We start from the raw sequence: 20,712 nt of genomic DNA on the forward strand, positions 1-20,712 counted from the left end.
GCCAATTCATTTTATGGCATTTGTTTTAGCATCCAGGAAACCCATGCACTAAGTTATTGTAATAAGTGAGAAATTACCTGAGAAAAAGGAGCTGGGCTCAATGATAGCCTTTAAGGATCCTTTGCACTCTAAATTCCTCTTATATTCTATGGACTAATACTGGTAACACTAAATACCAAGTATGAATAATTTATACTAAAACTAAATACTAAATAATTTATAATTATTTAAAAATGAATAATAAAAGAAATAGTAAAAATGAACATTAACTATTAAAATATGAATGAATACTAAATAAATACTGTTATGGTTTGCTAATACTGCTATTATGCAAATTACCAGAAATGGATTGGCTTTTAGAAAGGGGATTTATTAGGTTACAAATAACCTAAGTTCTAAGGCCACAAAAGTGTCCAAACCAAGGCATCAACAAGAGGATACCTTCACTAAAGGAAGGCTAATGGCATCCAGAATAGCTGGGAAGGCACATGGCTGGTGTCTGCTGGTCCTTTGCTCCTGGGTTGTGTTTCAAAATGGCTTTCTCCAAAATGTCTCTGGGCTTCTGTCTCTCTTAGCTTCTCTCTCTCAGCTCCTGTGTATCTTTGCTTATTCTCCCAGGGCATTTCTCTCTATTGTCTGGGGGTCCTCTCTTCGCTTCTCCAGGGCAAACTCTGGGCTTCCTCTCTTAGCTTAGCATCTCCAAACATCTTTCTATCTGCATCTCCAAGCATCTCCAAGTGTCTGTGTCAGTGTCAGCTCTTAGCTTCTCTCCAAATGTCTTTCTCAGCTTCTCTCTCTCAGCTTCTCTGAGCTCTTATCTCTGTGAGCTCTCTTAAAGGATTCCAGTGATCTAATCAAGACCTACCCTAAATGGGCGCAGTCCACACCTCCATGGAAATGATCTAATCAAAAGGTCTCATCCACAGTTGGGTGATTCACATCTCCTTGGAAACATTCAATCAAAAGTTTCCACCCAACAAGATTGGATTAAAAGATCATGGCTCTTCTGGGGTCGTAAGTTTCAAACAAGCACAAATACTAAAAATGAATAATTTACATTCAGTTGCACACATTCATTACAAAGAAAATTACATGTGACCCAATTAGTAATAATGATGAATTTAATGGATGTGTAAATAGCAGTGATGGCCCATCGGGTCTTCTCATCCACATGTGTAAACACTTTGAGGGTAGAAATGAAAGTATGCATGCAGTATATATTTAAAATAAATGTATGTTGAAAAATGCATAAAGGAATACACAAATCAAAGAAGGAAATTGAGTATGAAACCAAACCAAAATGAACATTAGTTTAAGGAAATATAATTTTACAAGCATTTTGTTGCACATGATTGGAATTTATGAAACACATAAAAGTTAGGAAAATTTTATCTGTAGCTATTTTTTTTGGCAATGATTAGTGGTTCCATTAGCCTCTTTGGGCCAGATCAAGATATTAAATAGATCTATGTTAAATACATATATCAATACATCATCTCTCTAGATAAACATTCAATGAATACATATTTAAGATACATATAACTGAGACATTATTTATAATCATTACATGTTCAATAGCAATAGCGTAAGTGTAGAGTTCATCTAGTTTTATCACATCACCTTTAAAATTTGGAATGCTAATGATTACCTCTCAGTGTAGCTCTCTTCTGGAAACAATTCATAAGAAGTAGTCACTTCTCCTAGTGACTATTGCATGCATAGAGGGAAACGCGCTTAAAAAAAACAATAAAAAGTAAGAAGGAAACAGTATCTATCTAAAAGGCTCAATTATATAATTATATAATCACTTATATAATTAGTAATTTTTCTCCAGATGTTAAAAACTACATGGCTATTTTTAAACCATTTCATAAACATGGTAATTATTTCTGGAGGCATTAATTCATTCATTTACACACTTGTTCAGTAAAGATTTGTTTTTTGTTTTTTTTGTGGGTTTTTTTTGGTTTTTTTTTGTTTTGTTTTGCCAGGGAGTGGAATGTAAACTGTGTGAGGGCAGGTATTTTTGTCTGTTTTGTTCTGTGTTGTAACCTTTGAACGTGGCCGGGCACTTAGTATGATATCTGATAAATATATGTTAAGTGAATGAGAATTAATTAATACTCTGTGCTAGTATATAATAGTGAATAGATCACGCATAGTCCATGCCCTTCAGTATTTCCAGTATTGTGGGTAGAGCTTGAAGGTGTGCAAAATTGCTGTTATATGTAATTACCAAGTTCACAGCAATCATCCAAAGGCAAATCAAATAATTGTTCAGCAATATTAAAAATAAGGTAACCCTGTTGCAACATGTTGGGTCACTATTTAGGGCAAGGAAATGGAATTGCAAGGAGTGCCCAATTTTGAATGAGTTGTTTCTCTCAAATAAGTCTTTTAATGTCTGTAAAAAGTAAGGGATCTGCATGTCATTTGTCCCTCTTTTCACATTTCTTCAGTGTTAGTAGAGTCATCTTCATACATGAAGGCAAGTCTGGGCATTTAAGGAAAATCTTGGCTATGAGTCTTTAAATAGTGGAATTAAACACAGATTGGCTGCTTACCCTTAAGCAGCCCTTGACCCCTTTCTCTAGGGGAAAGAACCAAAATCAAGGATAATTCAAGATTCCTTGGAAAAATCAGTGATAAGTATCAGTTCTTCAGAGGTATTCTAGGAATCAGTTCTTGGATCCACAAGTCAGCATACTTACAGAAAACTTAGAAAAGAATTGTGAAGAAACTCATAGATTTAAGCATTTAAAAAATATTAAAAATTTCAGAGAAACAGGGAGGTTATTTTTGTTTATTTTTTTAAAGTGTCAAGGTAGAGGCAATTAGAATATTCAAATATTTATATGGTTATTATACAGACTATAGTCTCAGGTAATAGTCTATTTCTATCAAGGAAAATAAAAAGGAAGGTATTGATATAATGTGCATTATAATTAACTCATATTAAACCTTTAAAAATGTCCTCACAGTGAAGGTTTTAAAGCATTTCAGTGACTTATTTTGAAAATTCCTTGCATTGTCTTATAGAGAGATACTTGTGAATAAAATATTAAATACATTTTCTTCTTCCAGGCATGATTGTAATATAATTTGTCTAGAGGACTAGATGTATTAAATCACTTTAGATCCTTTCCAAAATGATATTTTATAATCTTAATCCTCTCTCCATTAACTACCTTCAGTTAAGTGAATTTACTCACATATTTTTTCTTTTCCTTACTTCCTCAACTATTATTATGTTGCTATGTTACATATGTTTTCATGTTTCATTATTTAATGGAACAATACAGAATATGAGTTAATACATTTTAAAAATAAAAAAGTGAGCAGTATATAATAATTCATCTGGAACTGAGGAAATGGTATTAAAATGGATCATAGATTCCATAAATTGTTAATTTCCATTTGCAATTGTAAAGTTCTTAATTTCTTAAATCTAGGTTTGGTATCAATTATAAGAAAGAATTACTTGTTCATAACTGGAGGCAATTACTAATCACAAGAATTAAAGGTCAACTTAGATTTAAAAATCAGCAACTATTGATCCCTGATTCCACGGTAATGCACAAATACCATCTTTGGAGAGACATTTCAGGAAAGTACATGCTGGGTAGCATGGTGTGGAAAAAATAACATACACCTACACAGAGCTCTTTTAGCATCACTGTTCTTGATTTTCCTGTTAACTGAGCCCTTCAAGAGCCCTACTTCAAAACCATAAATCTAAGGAAGGTGTACAAATCATCTAGCTCTTACTAAATGAAAAGAAGATGTGATATGATTTAAAAGATGAGGGTAGAGATGTGTAAGCAGGATTCTGATGATTAATCATCCAAAGTAAACTTTATTATTTAAGAGCTATTGGACTATAAAGAAGCTAATTTTTTTTGAACGTGGATTAGATTTACATAGCATCTTAAATATTGACTGCATTGTGTTAGTCATGCACTTTGATTTCCCTTTCGTACTGAGAAATCTATAGAAATGAGGATTATACAAACATATTTCGGATGGATGCACACAGGGGTTGAAATGATGGATCCAGTGAGTCTATGACTATTAAGTTGTTTTCATGCTGTTTAATATTTTGCATAACAGTGGGGAACTGAGGTACCAGAGCTGTTTCACCATCTCTTACTACAATTCTATTTTTCCCACAATTTTTACATAGATCAAAGTTGATAGTTTTGATTCTTTTCCCACAATCTATAAGGATGAGGCTGATGTAGCAAAATGTTAAATGCATTTTTTTTTTAGAATTCTAGCTAAGGTTCAAAGCTGAAGACAATAGGTATTAAGTACATGTATCCATTCCAAAGAATGGTGTTAAGAATAAATCCATGCAGCATTTATTACAAGGCAGTGAAACTGGTTCAATTCTCTTACCTGTTAAAATTGTATATGAAGAATTAAGCACTTTTGTTGTCAATTCCTGTAGAAACAAAGTGGCAAAAAAAAAGCAGAGTCAATGATATTCTTGAGTTTATTCAAAATTAAACCAAAAAAAAAAAAAAAAAGGGATTATGGGTGCAGTGTTTTGATCATCCACTTTAAATAGGTTAGTTATCTTTCTCATTTTATGGGAAACTTGATTTATGGCTGTTTCCCCAACATCTTGTCTCCTTACTGCCCCTTCTCACTCAGAAAAGCATACTGGTTTGGGATTACAGTGACCAAATAGTATATTTCTTATTCAATTTACTGAAAAAATTGAAACAAAATAAAACAAAACATTTAACTTAGTTGCAAAATTTTATATGGAAAAAAATTGGCTTAATGAGTTTTTTGAACTTTGCTTTATTAGCAATATAGTCTCACTATATAAATTAATTGGTCCTTTGGAAAGCAGATACCTATTTGGTTCTGCTAAGTATAACATATCTTCCCCAAATTGTTTGGAAATCCCCTCAGGGTAGGGTCAATTTCTAACCCTCTTTAGTATTTCTCTCCACATATTTCATTCCCTAAATATATTAAACATTAGATAAATTAATGACTATGAATAGTGAGTCCAAATTCTGTTAGAAATTCAGGAGTAAATCTGAAAAAATCAGTCAGTTTCAGAAGAGTTGATTCTTGTAATGTCCATGGCTTTAAATTATACTGCATCATAATTTAATATAAGGGTCATGACATCATTCTGGAAACATCTTCCCTAAGTTACATCTGAAATTACTTATGTCTCCAAACAGACTAAGGACTAACATGATTCACCTTTCAGCTCAGCCTTTTTTTTTTTTTTTTTGTAGAAACCTGTTTACTATAATAAAATTGAAATGATTGACCTGACCTGAAAGAAATAGCTTCAATGTGCTGTACTTAACAAAAAAAAAATCTTTAAGAGGAAATGAAAATGCCAATTACAAAATAACAAGTACTTTATACACCTGTTCTTCCTCTGAAAATATGAGTTTAAAAAAAGAGAGATACAGAAGAGCATTTCAGAAGAAGCAAATATCACTATTTCAGTGCCTCTTAACCACTGGAATTGTTAAACAGGAGGGAAACGCTAATCAAAATTCCATTGCTGCTAAGCAATATTTACTGTAGTTGGACTGGATGAGTTTTAAAGCTACTCAATCTCATTTCCTTGTTAATTCTCATCCAGAACAGTAAATTTCTCAGATTTAATCAGTCGCGGTTCCCTCCCTGTCTCCCCCATTAGAGAAGAAACACATTTAGTACTTCACGACCTCAAGAGATTATTAATCTATAAAAATGTTCTTGCCCTCCCACAACCTCAGAGCCTATGATGATAATTTTGATGGTTGCTGCAGAGTTGTACTGCTGTTAAAACCAGAAATAATGATGATGGACTCAAATCCTCTTTCCTTATGTATAAATGCAACACTTATTTCCATGCTATTTGGATAGGATCCATTCTTTTCTAGCAGTCATGGCTATGCATCATTCTTAAATGTATTGTAAATCTTCTAATAATTAATAACTGTTAGGGCTCAGTTCCTTAAAAAATGAATTTCTATGAATTATGAATCACCGGTAACTGAATTCATTTTTCCTTCTCCTCAGCATTAAAGCCAAAAGGAAAAGTAGTGATTGTCAAATATGAAAATAATGAAAAACATTTATTGTTTTTACAATATTTTGGTTGTTTAGGTTGGTTTTATTTTTTAATGGATTAATTTCTCAGACCTGTTTTTTGACTGCCATTTTCAAGATTTTATTATGTTTGCTTTCTTTAGACATAGTTATGTGTTCTAAATGTGAATTTCTTTTTATTGTGAAATTAGTATAGTTTATTTAGGAAAAATAAAATTAAAAAATAATTAAAATAAATGAATATAACAACATATAGAGCTACCATTACAATTTTCCAATATACCCATCTAAAGTATTTTCTACATACATAACCCATATAGATAGATAGATAGATAGATAGATAGACAGACAGACAGACAGATAATGTTGGTAGGATCATACCATCAGATTTTTAAACTGATTGTTTTTAATACAAAAATACATCCTTCACACCATTTCAAGTTGAAAAGTGTACACCACTTCATTTTATTTTAAGGAATGAAGACTGTTACATTAATAGCTAAGTAGTTTGAAATTATAACTAATTCTTTATTCTTATTATTAGTTACTAAAATAAGACTAGTAATATACCAAATTACACATTTTTATATACTTTCTAACTTACATGCTTTTAAATTTTTATTGATATCTTCGCCTTCTTCCATTCTCTATGCCTAGACAACTTATATATCATTATAATCTTTTCATGGAAGCTGGCCTAGTAGCTTTTCCAAGATCACACAGCTAGTAAACAGTTGATGTTATCTGTCTTCCAAGTTAAAAGGTAGCTTCAGGCATTGTGGGTAGGGCTAGTAAGAGGCAAAATTCTGAGGGATTGAACTATGAGCTTTAGTGCATTAGGGGGTCCCAGAAAAAAAAAAAGACAAAAATCTGGAAATATTTACTCTAAATTCACCAAGAACCTGTAACTTGTCTTCTTTTTGGCTCAGTTTTATCATGGAGAAAGTTTCTGAGGGAACAGCTAAAAAGCTTAATCCTTAAGTGAGATTATAAGACATACTATTAAAAATTGTAAGAGTCATTTGTGATTATACATCTGATTTCTGTTTAATTTTATTTTTTCAAATTAGGAAACTAAGACTAAAAGTCTTAAACAGCATTCCTATAGTTTCTCAGATAATGTGCAAAACTTGATAATTTCCATTATAACAATTGAAATCTGTATGATGAATCAAAAGAAATAAAGAATGAAAGATAGAGGGATAGAGGGATGGAGGGATGGAGGGATGGAGGGAGGAAGGAAGGAAGGAAGGTAAACTCTGTGTCTCAAATTTGGCTCATGTTGTAGTTTGCTGGGGCTGTCATAGCAAAGTGCCAGAAATGAGTAGTTTAAAACAACAACAGGAAAAGTGGGGCAAGATGGCAGCATGGGAGGTGTGGAATTTAGTTAGTTCTCTAGAATAGACTAGTAAATAGTCAGAAACTGCCTGGAACAACTGTTTGGGGGACATCTGTGACTGAACACACATCGTACACCTGTCTGGAATGGGTGGAAGGACCAACACCGCAGCATATAACTGTAAGTAAAGACACCGAACTGTGGCACTGGCACCCCTCCCCCACTGGCACAGCAGGCTGAGTTGGGAGACTTCCCCGTGATAAAAAGAAGCAGTCTCTCTGAGGAGCAGGGGAAGGTGGCTCAACCAAGATCCAATTGTGATTTTAACTAATAAATATGGATGACTAAATACAAACTACATGCAAAGATAAACCTAGAACAAGCAGAAAAGGAATCCAGAAGTCTCTCTCAGTGGAGAGGAGGCAGGGCTGATGGAAAAAAATACAATAATATAGATAAATAGAAACAGAGGCTTTCAGAGTTGGCTGAGTTCAGAATACTGGAGAAAGGGCTGTGCCCAAAGGAAAGGGGCACGTAGAGGTTTGTACCATCTCTGCCTCTTTACTGGTGAAACTGGGGGCTGGAGATTGGCTCTGAAAAGGGGATTTCTTTTCCTTTTTCCTCCTTTTTTAAAAAACTATTCTACGTAGTTCATTAGAGAGACCCTTAGGCATTTTCAGCATTGACCCAGGCGAGGGTAGAGTTAAGATAGGTCTGAGAGACAAAGTAAGGAGTCATCTGAAGGAGATAATTTCCTAAAAGGCACATCTTCCCCCAAGAAAAAGGGGGGGCAGCTCAAGTGGCAGCCCTCCTTCAGATAATTCAGACCCCATGTGCTGAAGGGCAGAGACAGTTTAAGGTGTCCCTCTGCCTCACCCTCTGTTTCAACTACACTGCTGACAAGAGCAGGGTCTGCTGAGAATTAAAGGCACCACACCTCTTTACAATGGTGGGGAGCTGTGGACTGACAATTGTTACCTGCTGGGCAGGACAGGAAAAGCACAGAGGAATAAAAAATAAAAGAAAGATACAAGTGCTGGTTGGACAGAGGGATGTACCTACTCAGTGTTGGTAGGGAAGTAAAATGATGCAGCCCATCTGGAGGGCAGTGTGGTGGTGCCATCGGAGGCTAAGTACAGGGTTGCCATATGATCCTGCAACCCCATTATTAAGCATATACTTGGAAGAACTGAAGGCAGGGACATGAATGGACATTTGCATGCTGGTGTTTGCAGTGACAGTGTTCACAATTTGCAGTGGATCTAGGTGGTCTAAGGATATATTGACTGATGAATGGAAGGGTGAACTGTGGTGTATATGTATGATAGAATATTAAGTGGCTGCAAGAAGGAATGAAGTTTGAGGCATGCAACTAGGTGAATGAACTTTGAGGACTGAGTGAAATAAGCCAGAAATGAAAAGACTAATATTATAACACCTCACTAATATGGACTAACTATAATGTGCAAACTCTGATAAATGAATTCGAGAGTATAGGTTATCAGGGGAAGGCTTATTGTAAAGGTTCCTAGACTGTAAGCTCTTATAGTAGTTGTGCTGGTTTGAATGTATTATGTCCTCCAGAAAAAGCCATATTCTTCTATGCAATCTTGTGGGGCAGACATATTAGTGGGGATTAAGTTGGAATATTTGGATTAGGTTGTTTGCATGGAAATGTGCCCCACCCAACTGTGGGTGATGACTCTGATTGGATAATTTCCATGGAGTTGTTACCCCACTCATTCAGGGTGGGTCTAAATTAAATCACTGGAGCCATATAAATGAGCTGGCAAACAGAAGGAACTCAGTGCAGCTGAGAGTGACATTTTGAAGAGGAGCTACAGCCAAAAGGGACATTCTGAATTATGCACTGGAGCTGAGAGAGAAGCTTCAGCTTACACACACAGTTTGGAGATGGCCTTTGAAAGCAGACTTTTGCTCCGGAGAAGCTAAGAGAGGACAAATGCCCCAAGAGCAACTAAGAGTGACATTTTTGAGGAGCCTAGAGAGGAACATCCTGGGAGAAAGCCATTTTGAAACCAGAACTTGGAGCAGACGCTGGCCATGTGCCATCCCAGCTAACAGAGGTTTTCCAGATGCCTTTGGCCATCCTTCAGTGAAGGTACCCGATTGCTGAAGTGCTACCTTGGGCACTTTATGGCCTTAAGACTGTAACTGTGTAACCAAATAAACTCCCTTTTATAAAAGCCAATCCACTTCTGGTGTTTTGTATTCTGGCAGCATTAGCAAACTAGAACAGTAGTCAGATCTGTTCCTGAGTTGTTATGGTTATTTCTAAATTCTGAGATGCTAAGCCTTTAATGTATAGTCTGGTTGTTCCCTGGAACTTTGGGTATTCATGTAACACCTGAAACTCATAGCTAGAGTTCTGCAGCTATGAAAGTCAGCATTTCCCCATACAGCAACTGCTTAAAAAGCTGAAAAAAATATCAGACTTCAGTTAGAGATATGAATCCAGCTGATCTAGTTAGGACTAAGGCAAATTAGACTAAAGAGTAAAGGATGATAGTGACTATGTTTTAAAACTTCAACTTCTTTGTGCGGCCAAAGGAAAAGATGTTTATTTGGTGCAAAATTATATTTTCTGTATCACACTATGTAATTTAAATTGTATGGTCCGTTTATTCAAACACCATAATTACATGGAACCTTGAAGAGGGAGTGAGATCTAGCTTGTTTGTACAGGTTAGTGTGAAGCCCTGATAAATCCCAGAATAATTTTGGCAGAAAATAAAAAAGTACTTGAAAAGTCCCCTTAAGAGACTGGGGGAAAATGTGGAAATATTAAACTTCCCCACCTGCGGAATTCATTATATTCTCACAAGCATTGGGGACTACCAATTTAGTAGGCAGAGCCCTCAATCTTGGGCTTGCTGTTATGAACCTATTCCTGCAAGAAAGGCTAAGCCTACTTATAATTATGCCTAAGAGACAACCCCAGAGAACCTCTTTTGTTGCTCAGATGTGGCCTCTCTCTCTATGCCAACTCAGCAGGTAAAGTCATTGCCTTCCCCACTATATGGGACATGCTTCCCAGGGAATTTGGCCCTGGCATTGTGGAATTGAGAATGCCTTCTTGGGCCAAAAGGGAGAAGAGAAATGAAACAAAATAAAGTTTTAGTGGCTGAGAGATTTCAAATAGAGTTGAAAGATCATTCTGGAGGTTATTCTTATGCATTATATAGATATCCCTTCCTAGTTTTTAGTGTATTAGAATAGCTAGAAAGAAATGCCTGAAACTGCTGAACTGTAATCCAGTAGCCTGGATTTTGAAGGTGATTGTATAACTATATAGCTTGCATGGTGTGACCATGTGATAGTGAAAACCTTGTGGCTCACACTTCCTTTATCCAGTGTATGGACAGATGAGTAGAAAAATAAAGTCAACAATAATAAATAAATAATAAGGGGGGATAAGGGGTATGGGATGTTTGAATGTTCATTTTTATTTTTATTCTTATTTTTATTTTTTAGGAGTAATGAAAATGTTCAAAAATTGATAGTGGTGATTAATGTACAAGTATATGATGATACCATGAACCAATGATTGCACACATTGGATGATTATCTGGTATGTGAATATATCTCAATAAAATACATTAAAAAAACCCAGCAATTTATTGTCTCACAGTTTTGGAGGCTAGAAGTCTGAAATGAAGGTGTCATTAGGGCCATACTTCCTTTGATGTCTGAAGGGTTCTGGTGGTGGCTGGCCATCAATCATGGCATGCCTCAATTTCTGCCTCTGTGACATGGTCATTTTGTCTCGGTGTGTCTCTTACTGACTGTCCAAATTTCTCCCTCTGATCCACTTTGGTCTCATCTATAAGGATCATTAGAACAGCATCTTCAAAGATACTATTTTCAAATAGGGTCACATTCATAGGACCATCTTATCTTATGGTAAGATGAGATGAATTTGTGACTAAGCTAAGTCATAGGACATGAATTTATCTTTTTGGGAGACATAATTCAATGCATAAGAGTTCATGATTGAAGATACAGGCTGTATAGCTCTGCAGTCATTTGAATAAGCACAGTATGCTTTAGTTGTATTTTCATTTTCTTTACAAAAAATGGAGTGTAGAATTCTGGGGAGAAGGGAAGGAGCAATGCATCGGTGTGTTTGGGGACGCTATTTCAAACAGCAGGTATGAGAATTCTTAATAGCTGTATTAGCTTTTTCAATATAGAAATGATGGACCTTTATTTGAAAAATATTCTCACTCTTTGCTTGCTTATCGCCAGATATTGAATGTGTTTTAAGTGGCTTTTCTCCTATGTTAGACAGTAACTATGTCAGCGCGAGAGCACATTACAACTGCTCTGTCACTTACACCTTGATTGAAACCTCACACCTCTTTTTCCAACATGTTGTAAGGGTAAGATAAAAGAAAAATTTAACCCTCCTGAAGAATTTCACAGTAAATGGATCTGCTTACCAGAGACAATTATGATAATAGGGCAGCAGTTTTCAGTTGTTTAACTTTGGAAAAATTTTTTGGAAAACTTTGCCAGGGCCATATTAGGCTAACAACAACATATTACACTAAAATGAATCCAAGTATTTGTAGTTGGAAACCAGAATGAGATGCTTGTATTGGCAAACAGGATTCTGGGCTTCAACTGGATGTGGAAGGGGCAGCAGAAGCTTTAGAGGAGAGGATGGGAAATGCAACCCTGAGGCCTGAGGCGAGACTGAAAGGAGCACAGAGGGAGCCGGGAAGGGCCTGGAAGTAGCTGTCAGCAGTACTTGTAGAAAGGCCAGTGTGCTTCCCCAGGAGGCCACCAGAAGAAGGAACACAACTTAGCTTGGGGGTTGCCTTAGTTAAACAAAGAATGCAGTCCCAGGGGAAGAGAGTTTAGCTCAATTTTCTCAGAAAAAAACTTTTCAGAGATAGATGGAGTAAGAACTCATGGCTTCTAAGAAACTACTTCTAAAACAAGGTCAGGCAGAAGGATCAAGCTTCATCAAACAAGGAAAGAATTTCCAGCAAGGAACTTCCTGAAATAGTGAATATAACTGAAACTAAAACCCAGAAAGTTAGCTTAAATTTCAGCTACAAAATGAGATCTAACACAGAGAGAGTGTCACGTACCACTAACAAGTAACTGTATTACAAAATAACGCAGATTATCAGTCTCTCCAGACTCTAGAAATAAGCCTGGGTTTCTAAATTTTCACTGTGCCCTCAAGTGCTTCTCTGAAACAAAACTCATTCTAATGATTTTTGTTGTTGTTAATTGCAAATACTTAGAGTAGATATTAACCTTAAAAATCAATCATAAGATTTCAGGTGAAGATATTAAAGATAATAAAAGATTGACAGTTACTTTTCTAAATTGGTACAGATTTTATGATGCAGTCTTAGCTATTTGGCTGACAAAATAATTGCATCCTTATCTTATATGGGAATAATGATGACATACTTTTCAAAAGTATGGAATGGTAAAAAAATAATTTAATCTGTCAAAATCTGGTCCAGCTCTGAAGCCATAATATCTGTAAAATGTTTCTGATTTTATAAGCTTTTATTTAAGCATAACTTTGTTTGACGTTTAAAAAGCCATGTAGAAAACAATGAGAAGTGAAGGCTAGAGACAGAAGTCATCTTAGAATTTTCCAGCCATGCCCTTGTTTCACAGAGAAGGGAATGAATACCCAGAAATGTAGGTGATTTGTCCAAACTTACACTGCTGCAGAGTTCCAACTCTAGGACAGACCCGTGCACACACTGCCTTTTCTACAAGTACATCTCACTAAGTTAAAGGAAAATGGGTTTTCTATAATGAATAGTATTTATTTAGTTTTCAAATAAATGAAAAGTATTTGGTCACACTAACTGCATGCATGATATAACATTATTATTAGAGCCCTTGATGATTCCCAGATTGAAGAATAAAATTAATGTGTGATAGCAAGTGGGATTCAGCAGACTTTTACTGCCAATTTCAAGGGAATTTAAAAAATAAACATACAGATATTCATCTACACTTACTTTTATATATTATTATTTCCACATTCACGGTGCTTGTTCTTCCTTTGTACTTCTAGCCTCCTCACGCCCTTAACTGTGAGCATTTGGATAAGATGAGTCTGTGAGGGGTGGGACTGCACATGCAGCTGGCAGTCAACAATTGTTGAAGGTTCCATTTACATCAGAATAATTTTACCCTTGTATACTTATTATGGCAATTCTCTGGCCCAAGGACAGAAAAATTTCTTGAGCAAAGCAATCCTCTTTCTAATTTACAAAAAGATATTAACAACAGCTCAGGAGAGCAGGGATGTTGTCTAGGCTTTTGATTTGGGCTTTAGTTGATACTGGAGAGAGAAAACAGCTGTGAAGCAGCAGAGTGGTAGGAGAAAAGAACCTATAATAAATTCAATTCAGGGTATGAGATTCCCACTGAAAATCCACATGGGGATAGTCGTACAATGGGTGGATTTTGGTTGCAAGGAATATTTGGATAAAAATTATAATTGTGGATGTCATTAGCCTAGAGATGGTAGAAAAAAGCATGGGCATGATGAGTTTGTCCTGAAGAGTAGGAAGAGTGCTATGAAATAATGGCCCAGGGAAGATTCCAGAAGTGAACATTTCAGAGATGGAGGAACAAAGGGGAGCTGAAAAAGTTCACTAAAAATCGTCTGTTTACAAAACCTATTCCCTCCCATCAGCCACTGTTCACCTCTTTTTTTTTCACTTTAGATTAGAAAAATTCAAATTCAAGTTCAGTTTTTTGATCCTCTGCAGAGCCAGCAGTATATGAAGAAAATGTGAACATAAAATTCAGATTGCTCTAATTCCCAGAGATTCAAAAGAAAAATATAAAAAAGTTAAGACAACATCAATACCTCTGGGCTACAAAAAGAAAAAGAAAAGAAAAAAAAAATGTACTTGTTTAGAATTGCAAATCTCTGAAACAGCATACATATCTTATTGGGAAAGTAATAACATGTGATTTGAAATAATGGTGAATAAAAGCCTGAACATCTCCTTGCCATATTAAGTCTGGTACTTTAGATCCAATTCATTACCATCCAAGTTTATACATAATGCACCCTATTAGAAAGCTTAAGAATCTTTGATTTATTTAAACTATCTTAAAGATAATGGCTACCTGGAGTAAATTCAGGAAATGTATCTTGAAAAATAAACCAGTTGCATTTGGTTTATAAACAGTGCATACATGATTTATTTGCTAACAGGAGATATTATTGATAGATATTTAAATAAGATTTTAAGATAATTTGTATAAAAGGTTCATAGCAGCTAAATAAGAGGGAATGTCCTACCTTCAACTTTATTTCTGAAAACTCACAAAATAGCAATTAAGAGCAGAGATTCTGGCTTCAGACAGAGCAGCTAGTCTACCACTCATTAACTAACCTTAGGTGACCTTTCTCAGCCTCAGTTTCCTCATGTACAAATTTAATCTGCCACACAGATTTCTTGGAAGAAAAAATGAGATAATATGTATCAAGTGCTTTAGCACAGAAGTTAGCTCATAGTAAGCCCTTAAATTTGTAATGATTATCATGTCATCACAAATATGAGCCTTATATACATAGATTACCAAATCATAAAGCAGTCTAACCTTGGGGGAGTAATACTGACCCATCCAATGGTTCCCATGTTCCCTTTATTGAAATATTAAAATTAAGAATACTTACATAGCATTTAGTAATGGTAGCAAGCACTTTTCTAAGTATTGTACATATTTTACTCATCTGATCCTCATAGCTACTCCATGTCGAAGTCATCATTATTGCTCCTGGTTTTCAAACGAAGAAACTGAGGCGCAGAGAGTCTTGGAAATGTCTAGGGATACACAGCTCTGTGGCCCGAAAGCCTGACTTTGGAATCTGTGATCCTAAACTTACTCCACACTGCTGCTAGCATAGTGGCACTGCCTTCTTTAAAATATGTACCCTTCTGTGGCTCTCTGCAGAATGTGCTTTGTTGTTCACTCATTTTATAGGAAGATTTATGGAACGTTTAATTCCATGCTTGCATTTTTCTCTCTAATGCTAATATGCTCGTGTTCTTTATGGTACTTAACCAATGTTTATCAGACAGTTTGACCTTCACTCAATTCAAAGGAAAATATTTGTCCACAAGTCTGACTTTCAGCTTCACTCTAAAAACCATTTGATTTACTGAAAAAGAACAGAAACAAGACAAGGGAATATGGCAGGCCTGCTTATATGAGGAAGCCCTGATGATTTAAATGCTGTCTTCTCTAACAAAGCAAGAAGACAAGGATTATAATTAACAAAAGAAGGTTGGTTGGCAACTGGGATTCATAATAAAACTCAGAGTCAGGCCACAGCCTCACAGTGGGACAAATTACATAGAAAGGAGGAAGAACTCTTTTTTTTTTTTTTTTCACTATATAATTTCCTGCATAGACACCTTTCCTAAGAAATTTATGCAGCGTCATATTTTTAGTAAGATGAAAAGGGTGCTCTGTCCTTAGACTGAACGCCAAAGAAAGAATGAAAAATGGAATAGCTACAATGAGCTCCATCTTCCTATAGTCTTGTATGAAAAGGAAGTGAAAGTGTTTCTGAGGCCCCCATTAAGTGTAGTAAACTGTTTTAAGAAAAGGATTTTATTGAAACCATTTCAACATGCTTAAAGGAATAATACTATTCTCAATTTCATTAAAACTTCAGTAGGTTTAAATGTGTTCACATTTTTCAACTTTATATTCAGAATATTTCAAGCAAGTACAACATTGATGTGGTTTGCACCTGTTCAGGATATTTACATGAATAGCCAATTTTCACAGAGTTTACAACCAAATGTAAAAATAAAATCACCATATTTCTATTTTACACATAATATATGCCCATTGTAAAATTTCACAGCATTTAAAGATGTGAAGAAAAACATGGACATTAGCTGCAAACCTATCACCTATAAATAACTCTATTAACATATTCACACACTATACTTTGTTCTCAGCATAGACCCATCAGTTGCCATTATAGGATCATATTATTCTAACATAGATATAATTACATATTTTAGGCTTAGTAACTTTTCATAACAATCACGTAAGTACAGTATTTGTGCCAAGTGATCTCATACTGAAGAACTTTTAGATTGCTTTCAAGTTTCCCCTATTAATAAACAAGGCAACAAATAATGTACTTATAAATTTTTCACTCTTTTCAATCACTTCTTTAAGATATATCTCTAGAAATGGAAAAATATATTAAAAAGCATACATATTTTAAACTTTTTAATGCATTTTTCCAAATTGTCTTCCTGTGTGTGTGTGTGTATTCCCCCCAATTATACATGAGAGTGTCCCTTGTGAAATATTTTCATCAGCACTGGAAATTGTAAAAGGGAAGCATCTCTTGCCCATTCTAGTAACAATTAAAAAGAATTTTCTCTAAATAATTTGGACCTCTTGCCCATCCCTGAATGCCATTCCACTAAGAAGTGAGTTAAAATTTGATGCCAACAACCACATCGGTCTAAGTTTCTAGATAAGGAGAAGCTCATGCTTGTGAGGACTGTACTGTCCGTGAGGGTTTGTATTGTCAATTGGTTAAGCTAGAATTGCAGTTACCAGAATCCCCGTGTCTGTATGATTCCAGGTTAGGGTAGCCCAATGAAGAATTTGTGTGAAATTTGAAATCTAGGTTCAGAAGCCATTACACTCCAAGGATCTTGTAGTTAGAGACAATGCCAGAAAGTCTCAGGGAAGCTGGCAGGGTCCATCTTGTACTTTTCTCAACTCTACATCCAATATGTCTTCCTGGCTGCTGGCCCTGATGTCCAGGAGATTCACCACATTTTTCACAGAACCTTTGGCTGCAGACCCCCAGAAGAAATATCTCCATGTAGACTTCTCCACCTGTGTAGTTAGACATGATGATTTCTCAGATGGACTGGTTGGTGACTTCTCTGATGCTCTGTCAAATATTAATTTCCCTAGCTCCTCCCATAGTTGTATAATGCTTACTGCCAATAATAAATCCCTTATCTCATAACTCATGTGCTTCTCTTCGCTGATTAAACCCTGCCTGATAAACTCTGGTTCTCTTTCCCTCTCCACTTATACCACTAATAGGCAGTACGCTGGGTAAATCTTGGTGCTATACAAACTAAAACTTACCCTTTTTGCAAGGACTGGGCTGAATGGGCAAGAGATGCTTCCCCCTGACAACTTCTAGTGTTGATGATAAAATCTCATCTATGATTGGAGGGGAGGAGACACACATAAACACACACACACACACGCACACACAAGTATATTTATATTAGTACATGTCTGGAAGGCAATTTGGAAAAATGTATTAAAAGGCTTAAAATGTGGGCTAGCCTAAGGACTGGGCTATCCCAAGGACTGGACAGAATATGGAGTTAGCAAACCCATTTGGTTCTCACACTAAGATATGCTCACCAGACAATTCTTTAGCCATCATCAAGTGGATATGTTTGTTCTGTTGACTTTTCAATCTTGACATTTGGTTCAGACTGCACGTGAGAAAAAATAGGTGCTATCAAGGGTCCCCTTCATAACTATCTCAAGAGGTACTATTTTTTGTTTCATCTTTACTGCTTTGATAGTGTATTATTTAGGGTTCTCTCAGGAAACAGAAGCAACAGGAGATATCAGTAAATAAGAGATTTTATAATCTCTGTGGGAATGCATGAGTCCAAATTCCATAGGGCAGGCCATGAGCTGGCAACTCTGATGGAGGTCCCCGATGAACTCCCCAGGAGAGGCTGACTGGCTGAAGAAATGAAAGTCCTCTCTTCTCCCTTAACAGTCTTCAACTGATTGGATGAAATCCAGCTGACTGAATGCTCTCATTGCAGAAGGCAGGCCCTTCATTGATGTAATCAGCCGCAGATGCAATTGACTGATGATTTAATAAACCAGCCTTCTGGTTTATTAACCAGTCACAAATGTCCTTGCAAGAACAGTTAGGCCAGAGCTTGCTTCACCAGACACCTGGGCACCATCACCTGGCCAAGTTGACACATGAACCTAACCATCACAATAGAAAAAATGAAATATTATTACTTTTAAATTTACATTTATTTGAATATTAATGAGATTGGATATGTTTCCATTTATTGATTCACCATTTGAAGTGTGGCTTATTCTAGACGTGGCTTTATGTAATTTAGTCATTGTTTGGCCAATTGATTTATTTTTCTCCATTTTTCTCATTGATTTGACTATTAATATCTGCTGAATTTCTCTCTTTGTTTTATAAATTTCTTTACTGTTTTATGCCAAACATATTTTTAACTTTTTAATGTAGCAAACTATATGAAACTTTACCTCTATATTTTTAACAAAGTTTTGATATTTAAAAAGTATTTTTCTCACCACAAAATAGAATCAATTCTGCGGTTGTATTTTCTTCTAGTTTTTGTATGTTTTCATTTTTTTAAATATATAAATCATCTGAGGTTTATCTATATGCATGGTGTGAGATAATGCACACACTACACACAATATATACAAATATATAGAAACACACACATAAATTTGAGTTTGTTTGAAAATTCCTATTCCCTTTTTGCTAAATTTACTTCTGGAGCTTTTATGAAAGTGCTTTAGATTCTCTCTGCTAGTGAATTCCCTGACTACTGCTGTAATAGATCATTTGGGAATTTTCCTTGGTATGCTTGCATGTTTATCCTTCCAGTTAAACTTTAGAAGAAAATCTGGTTTGCCAAAAAATATTTCACTTGGATTTTGAATGGAATTATTTTATTGTTTTCAGATAATTTGGAGATAATTGTCAAACTCTACATTACTTAATAGTCCTTGCCTTTGCTTCTTATGTGTCTCAGTAGAGCTTTATACATTTCTTATTATAAAATCTATACCTCCCTGAACTTTATTCATATTTTTATTTGTTTATTATTTTATATTATAAAACTATTAATTTTGAAGATTTATTGTGTAAGTAGTCACCTTATTAAATTGATTTTTCACTTTATGTTTTCTATTATTTTTTCCTCTTTTTTTTAATGTTATTGCCTAATATTATTCTCACAATTATTCTGACAAAAGAGGACATCCTTGCTTGATATCTATATTTAAGGGACTGTTTCTGCTTTTCACCATTAAGTGGAATTCTGGTCTTTAGTTTGACATTAATATATTTATTATAAGGAAAATACATATTTCTTTTAAGATGTTTTTCTGCATCCCATTTATTAATCATATGAATTTTATTTATATTTTTCCTAATATCAATCTCTATTTGTTCATATATCATTCTTTTAATAAACTTCTTGGCTTTCATAACATTTTATTTAAAACGTTTGCATGTATATTATAAGATAGAGTTGTCTATAGATTTCTTTGTGCTATATTTTTCATGCCTTGATATTAGGTAGGGGTTAGCTTTATAAAGAATTGGGAAATATTCATTTATACTCTTGGAGTAGTGTAAATAGTATAAGAGCCACCTGTTCTTGTGAAAAAGAAAACAAAACTTCTCCTGGTTGTCTTTTTTTTGAATTCTAGTTCCTGCTTCTATCTAGTACCTTCTTATTTTGAGTCAATTTTTATAATTTGTTTTCACATGAATAACTAATTTCCTCTAGTGTTCAATGTATTATAATAGAGGCATACAAATAATTATCTTCTGCTCTTCTTTAATTTTCTTATATACAATCCTCCATTTTTCTAAATTCATTTAATTTTCTTTATGTTTTTATTCGCACTCATAGTTTATATCTGACAATATGGTTTGCCAGTGTATTTATTTATCATTTTTACTGTTTACCAATTTCATAATTGTTGATATTGTTTTGTTTCCTTCTTCATGCTTTCTAAAGCTCATTTTTATTATTTTAATAAACTACCTAGTAGAATTAATATTTAATTTTCTTGTATTTTAGTCAGCTTCATAAGGTCAGGATTTTGTACACATTCCCTGGCTTTTGTTATACAATGTACTTATTATTACTATTATTATTATTTTATATTTAAGTGCTTGGGGTGTTTTAAATTTTTATTCCTTAAAAAGCCATTTGGGACACATTTGTTATTTTCTCTAAAATAATATGTTAATATTAAGAAAATGAAAATACAAGTTACACACCAGAAGAGAATATTTGCAAATCATTTGATTGATAAAGCACTTGTACCCAGAATACTAAAAAAGAGATTACTCAATAAAAAGACAAATAGCCAGTCTCACCAAAGAAAACATTTCAACAGATAAGAAATATGAATGGTCAATAAGCACATAATAAGATGCCTGACATTATTAGACTCTAAGG

This window comes from Choloepus didactylus, chromosome 12 (genome assembly GCF_015220235.1).
Source record: "Choloepus didactylus isolate mChoDid1 chromosome 12, mChoDid1.pri, whole genome shotgun sequence".
Classification (NCBI taxonomy): Eukaryota; Metazoa; Chordata; class Mammalia; order Pilosa; family Megalonychidae; genus Choloepus; species Choloepus didactylus.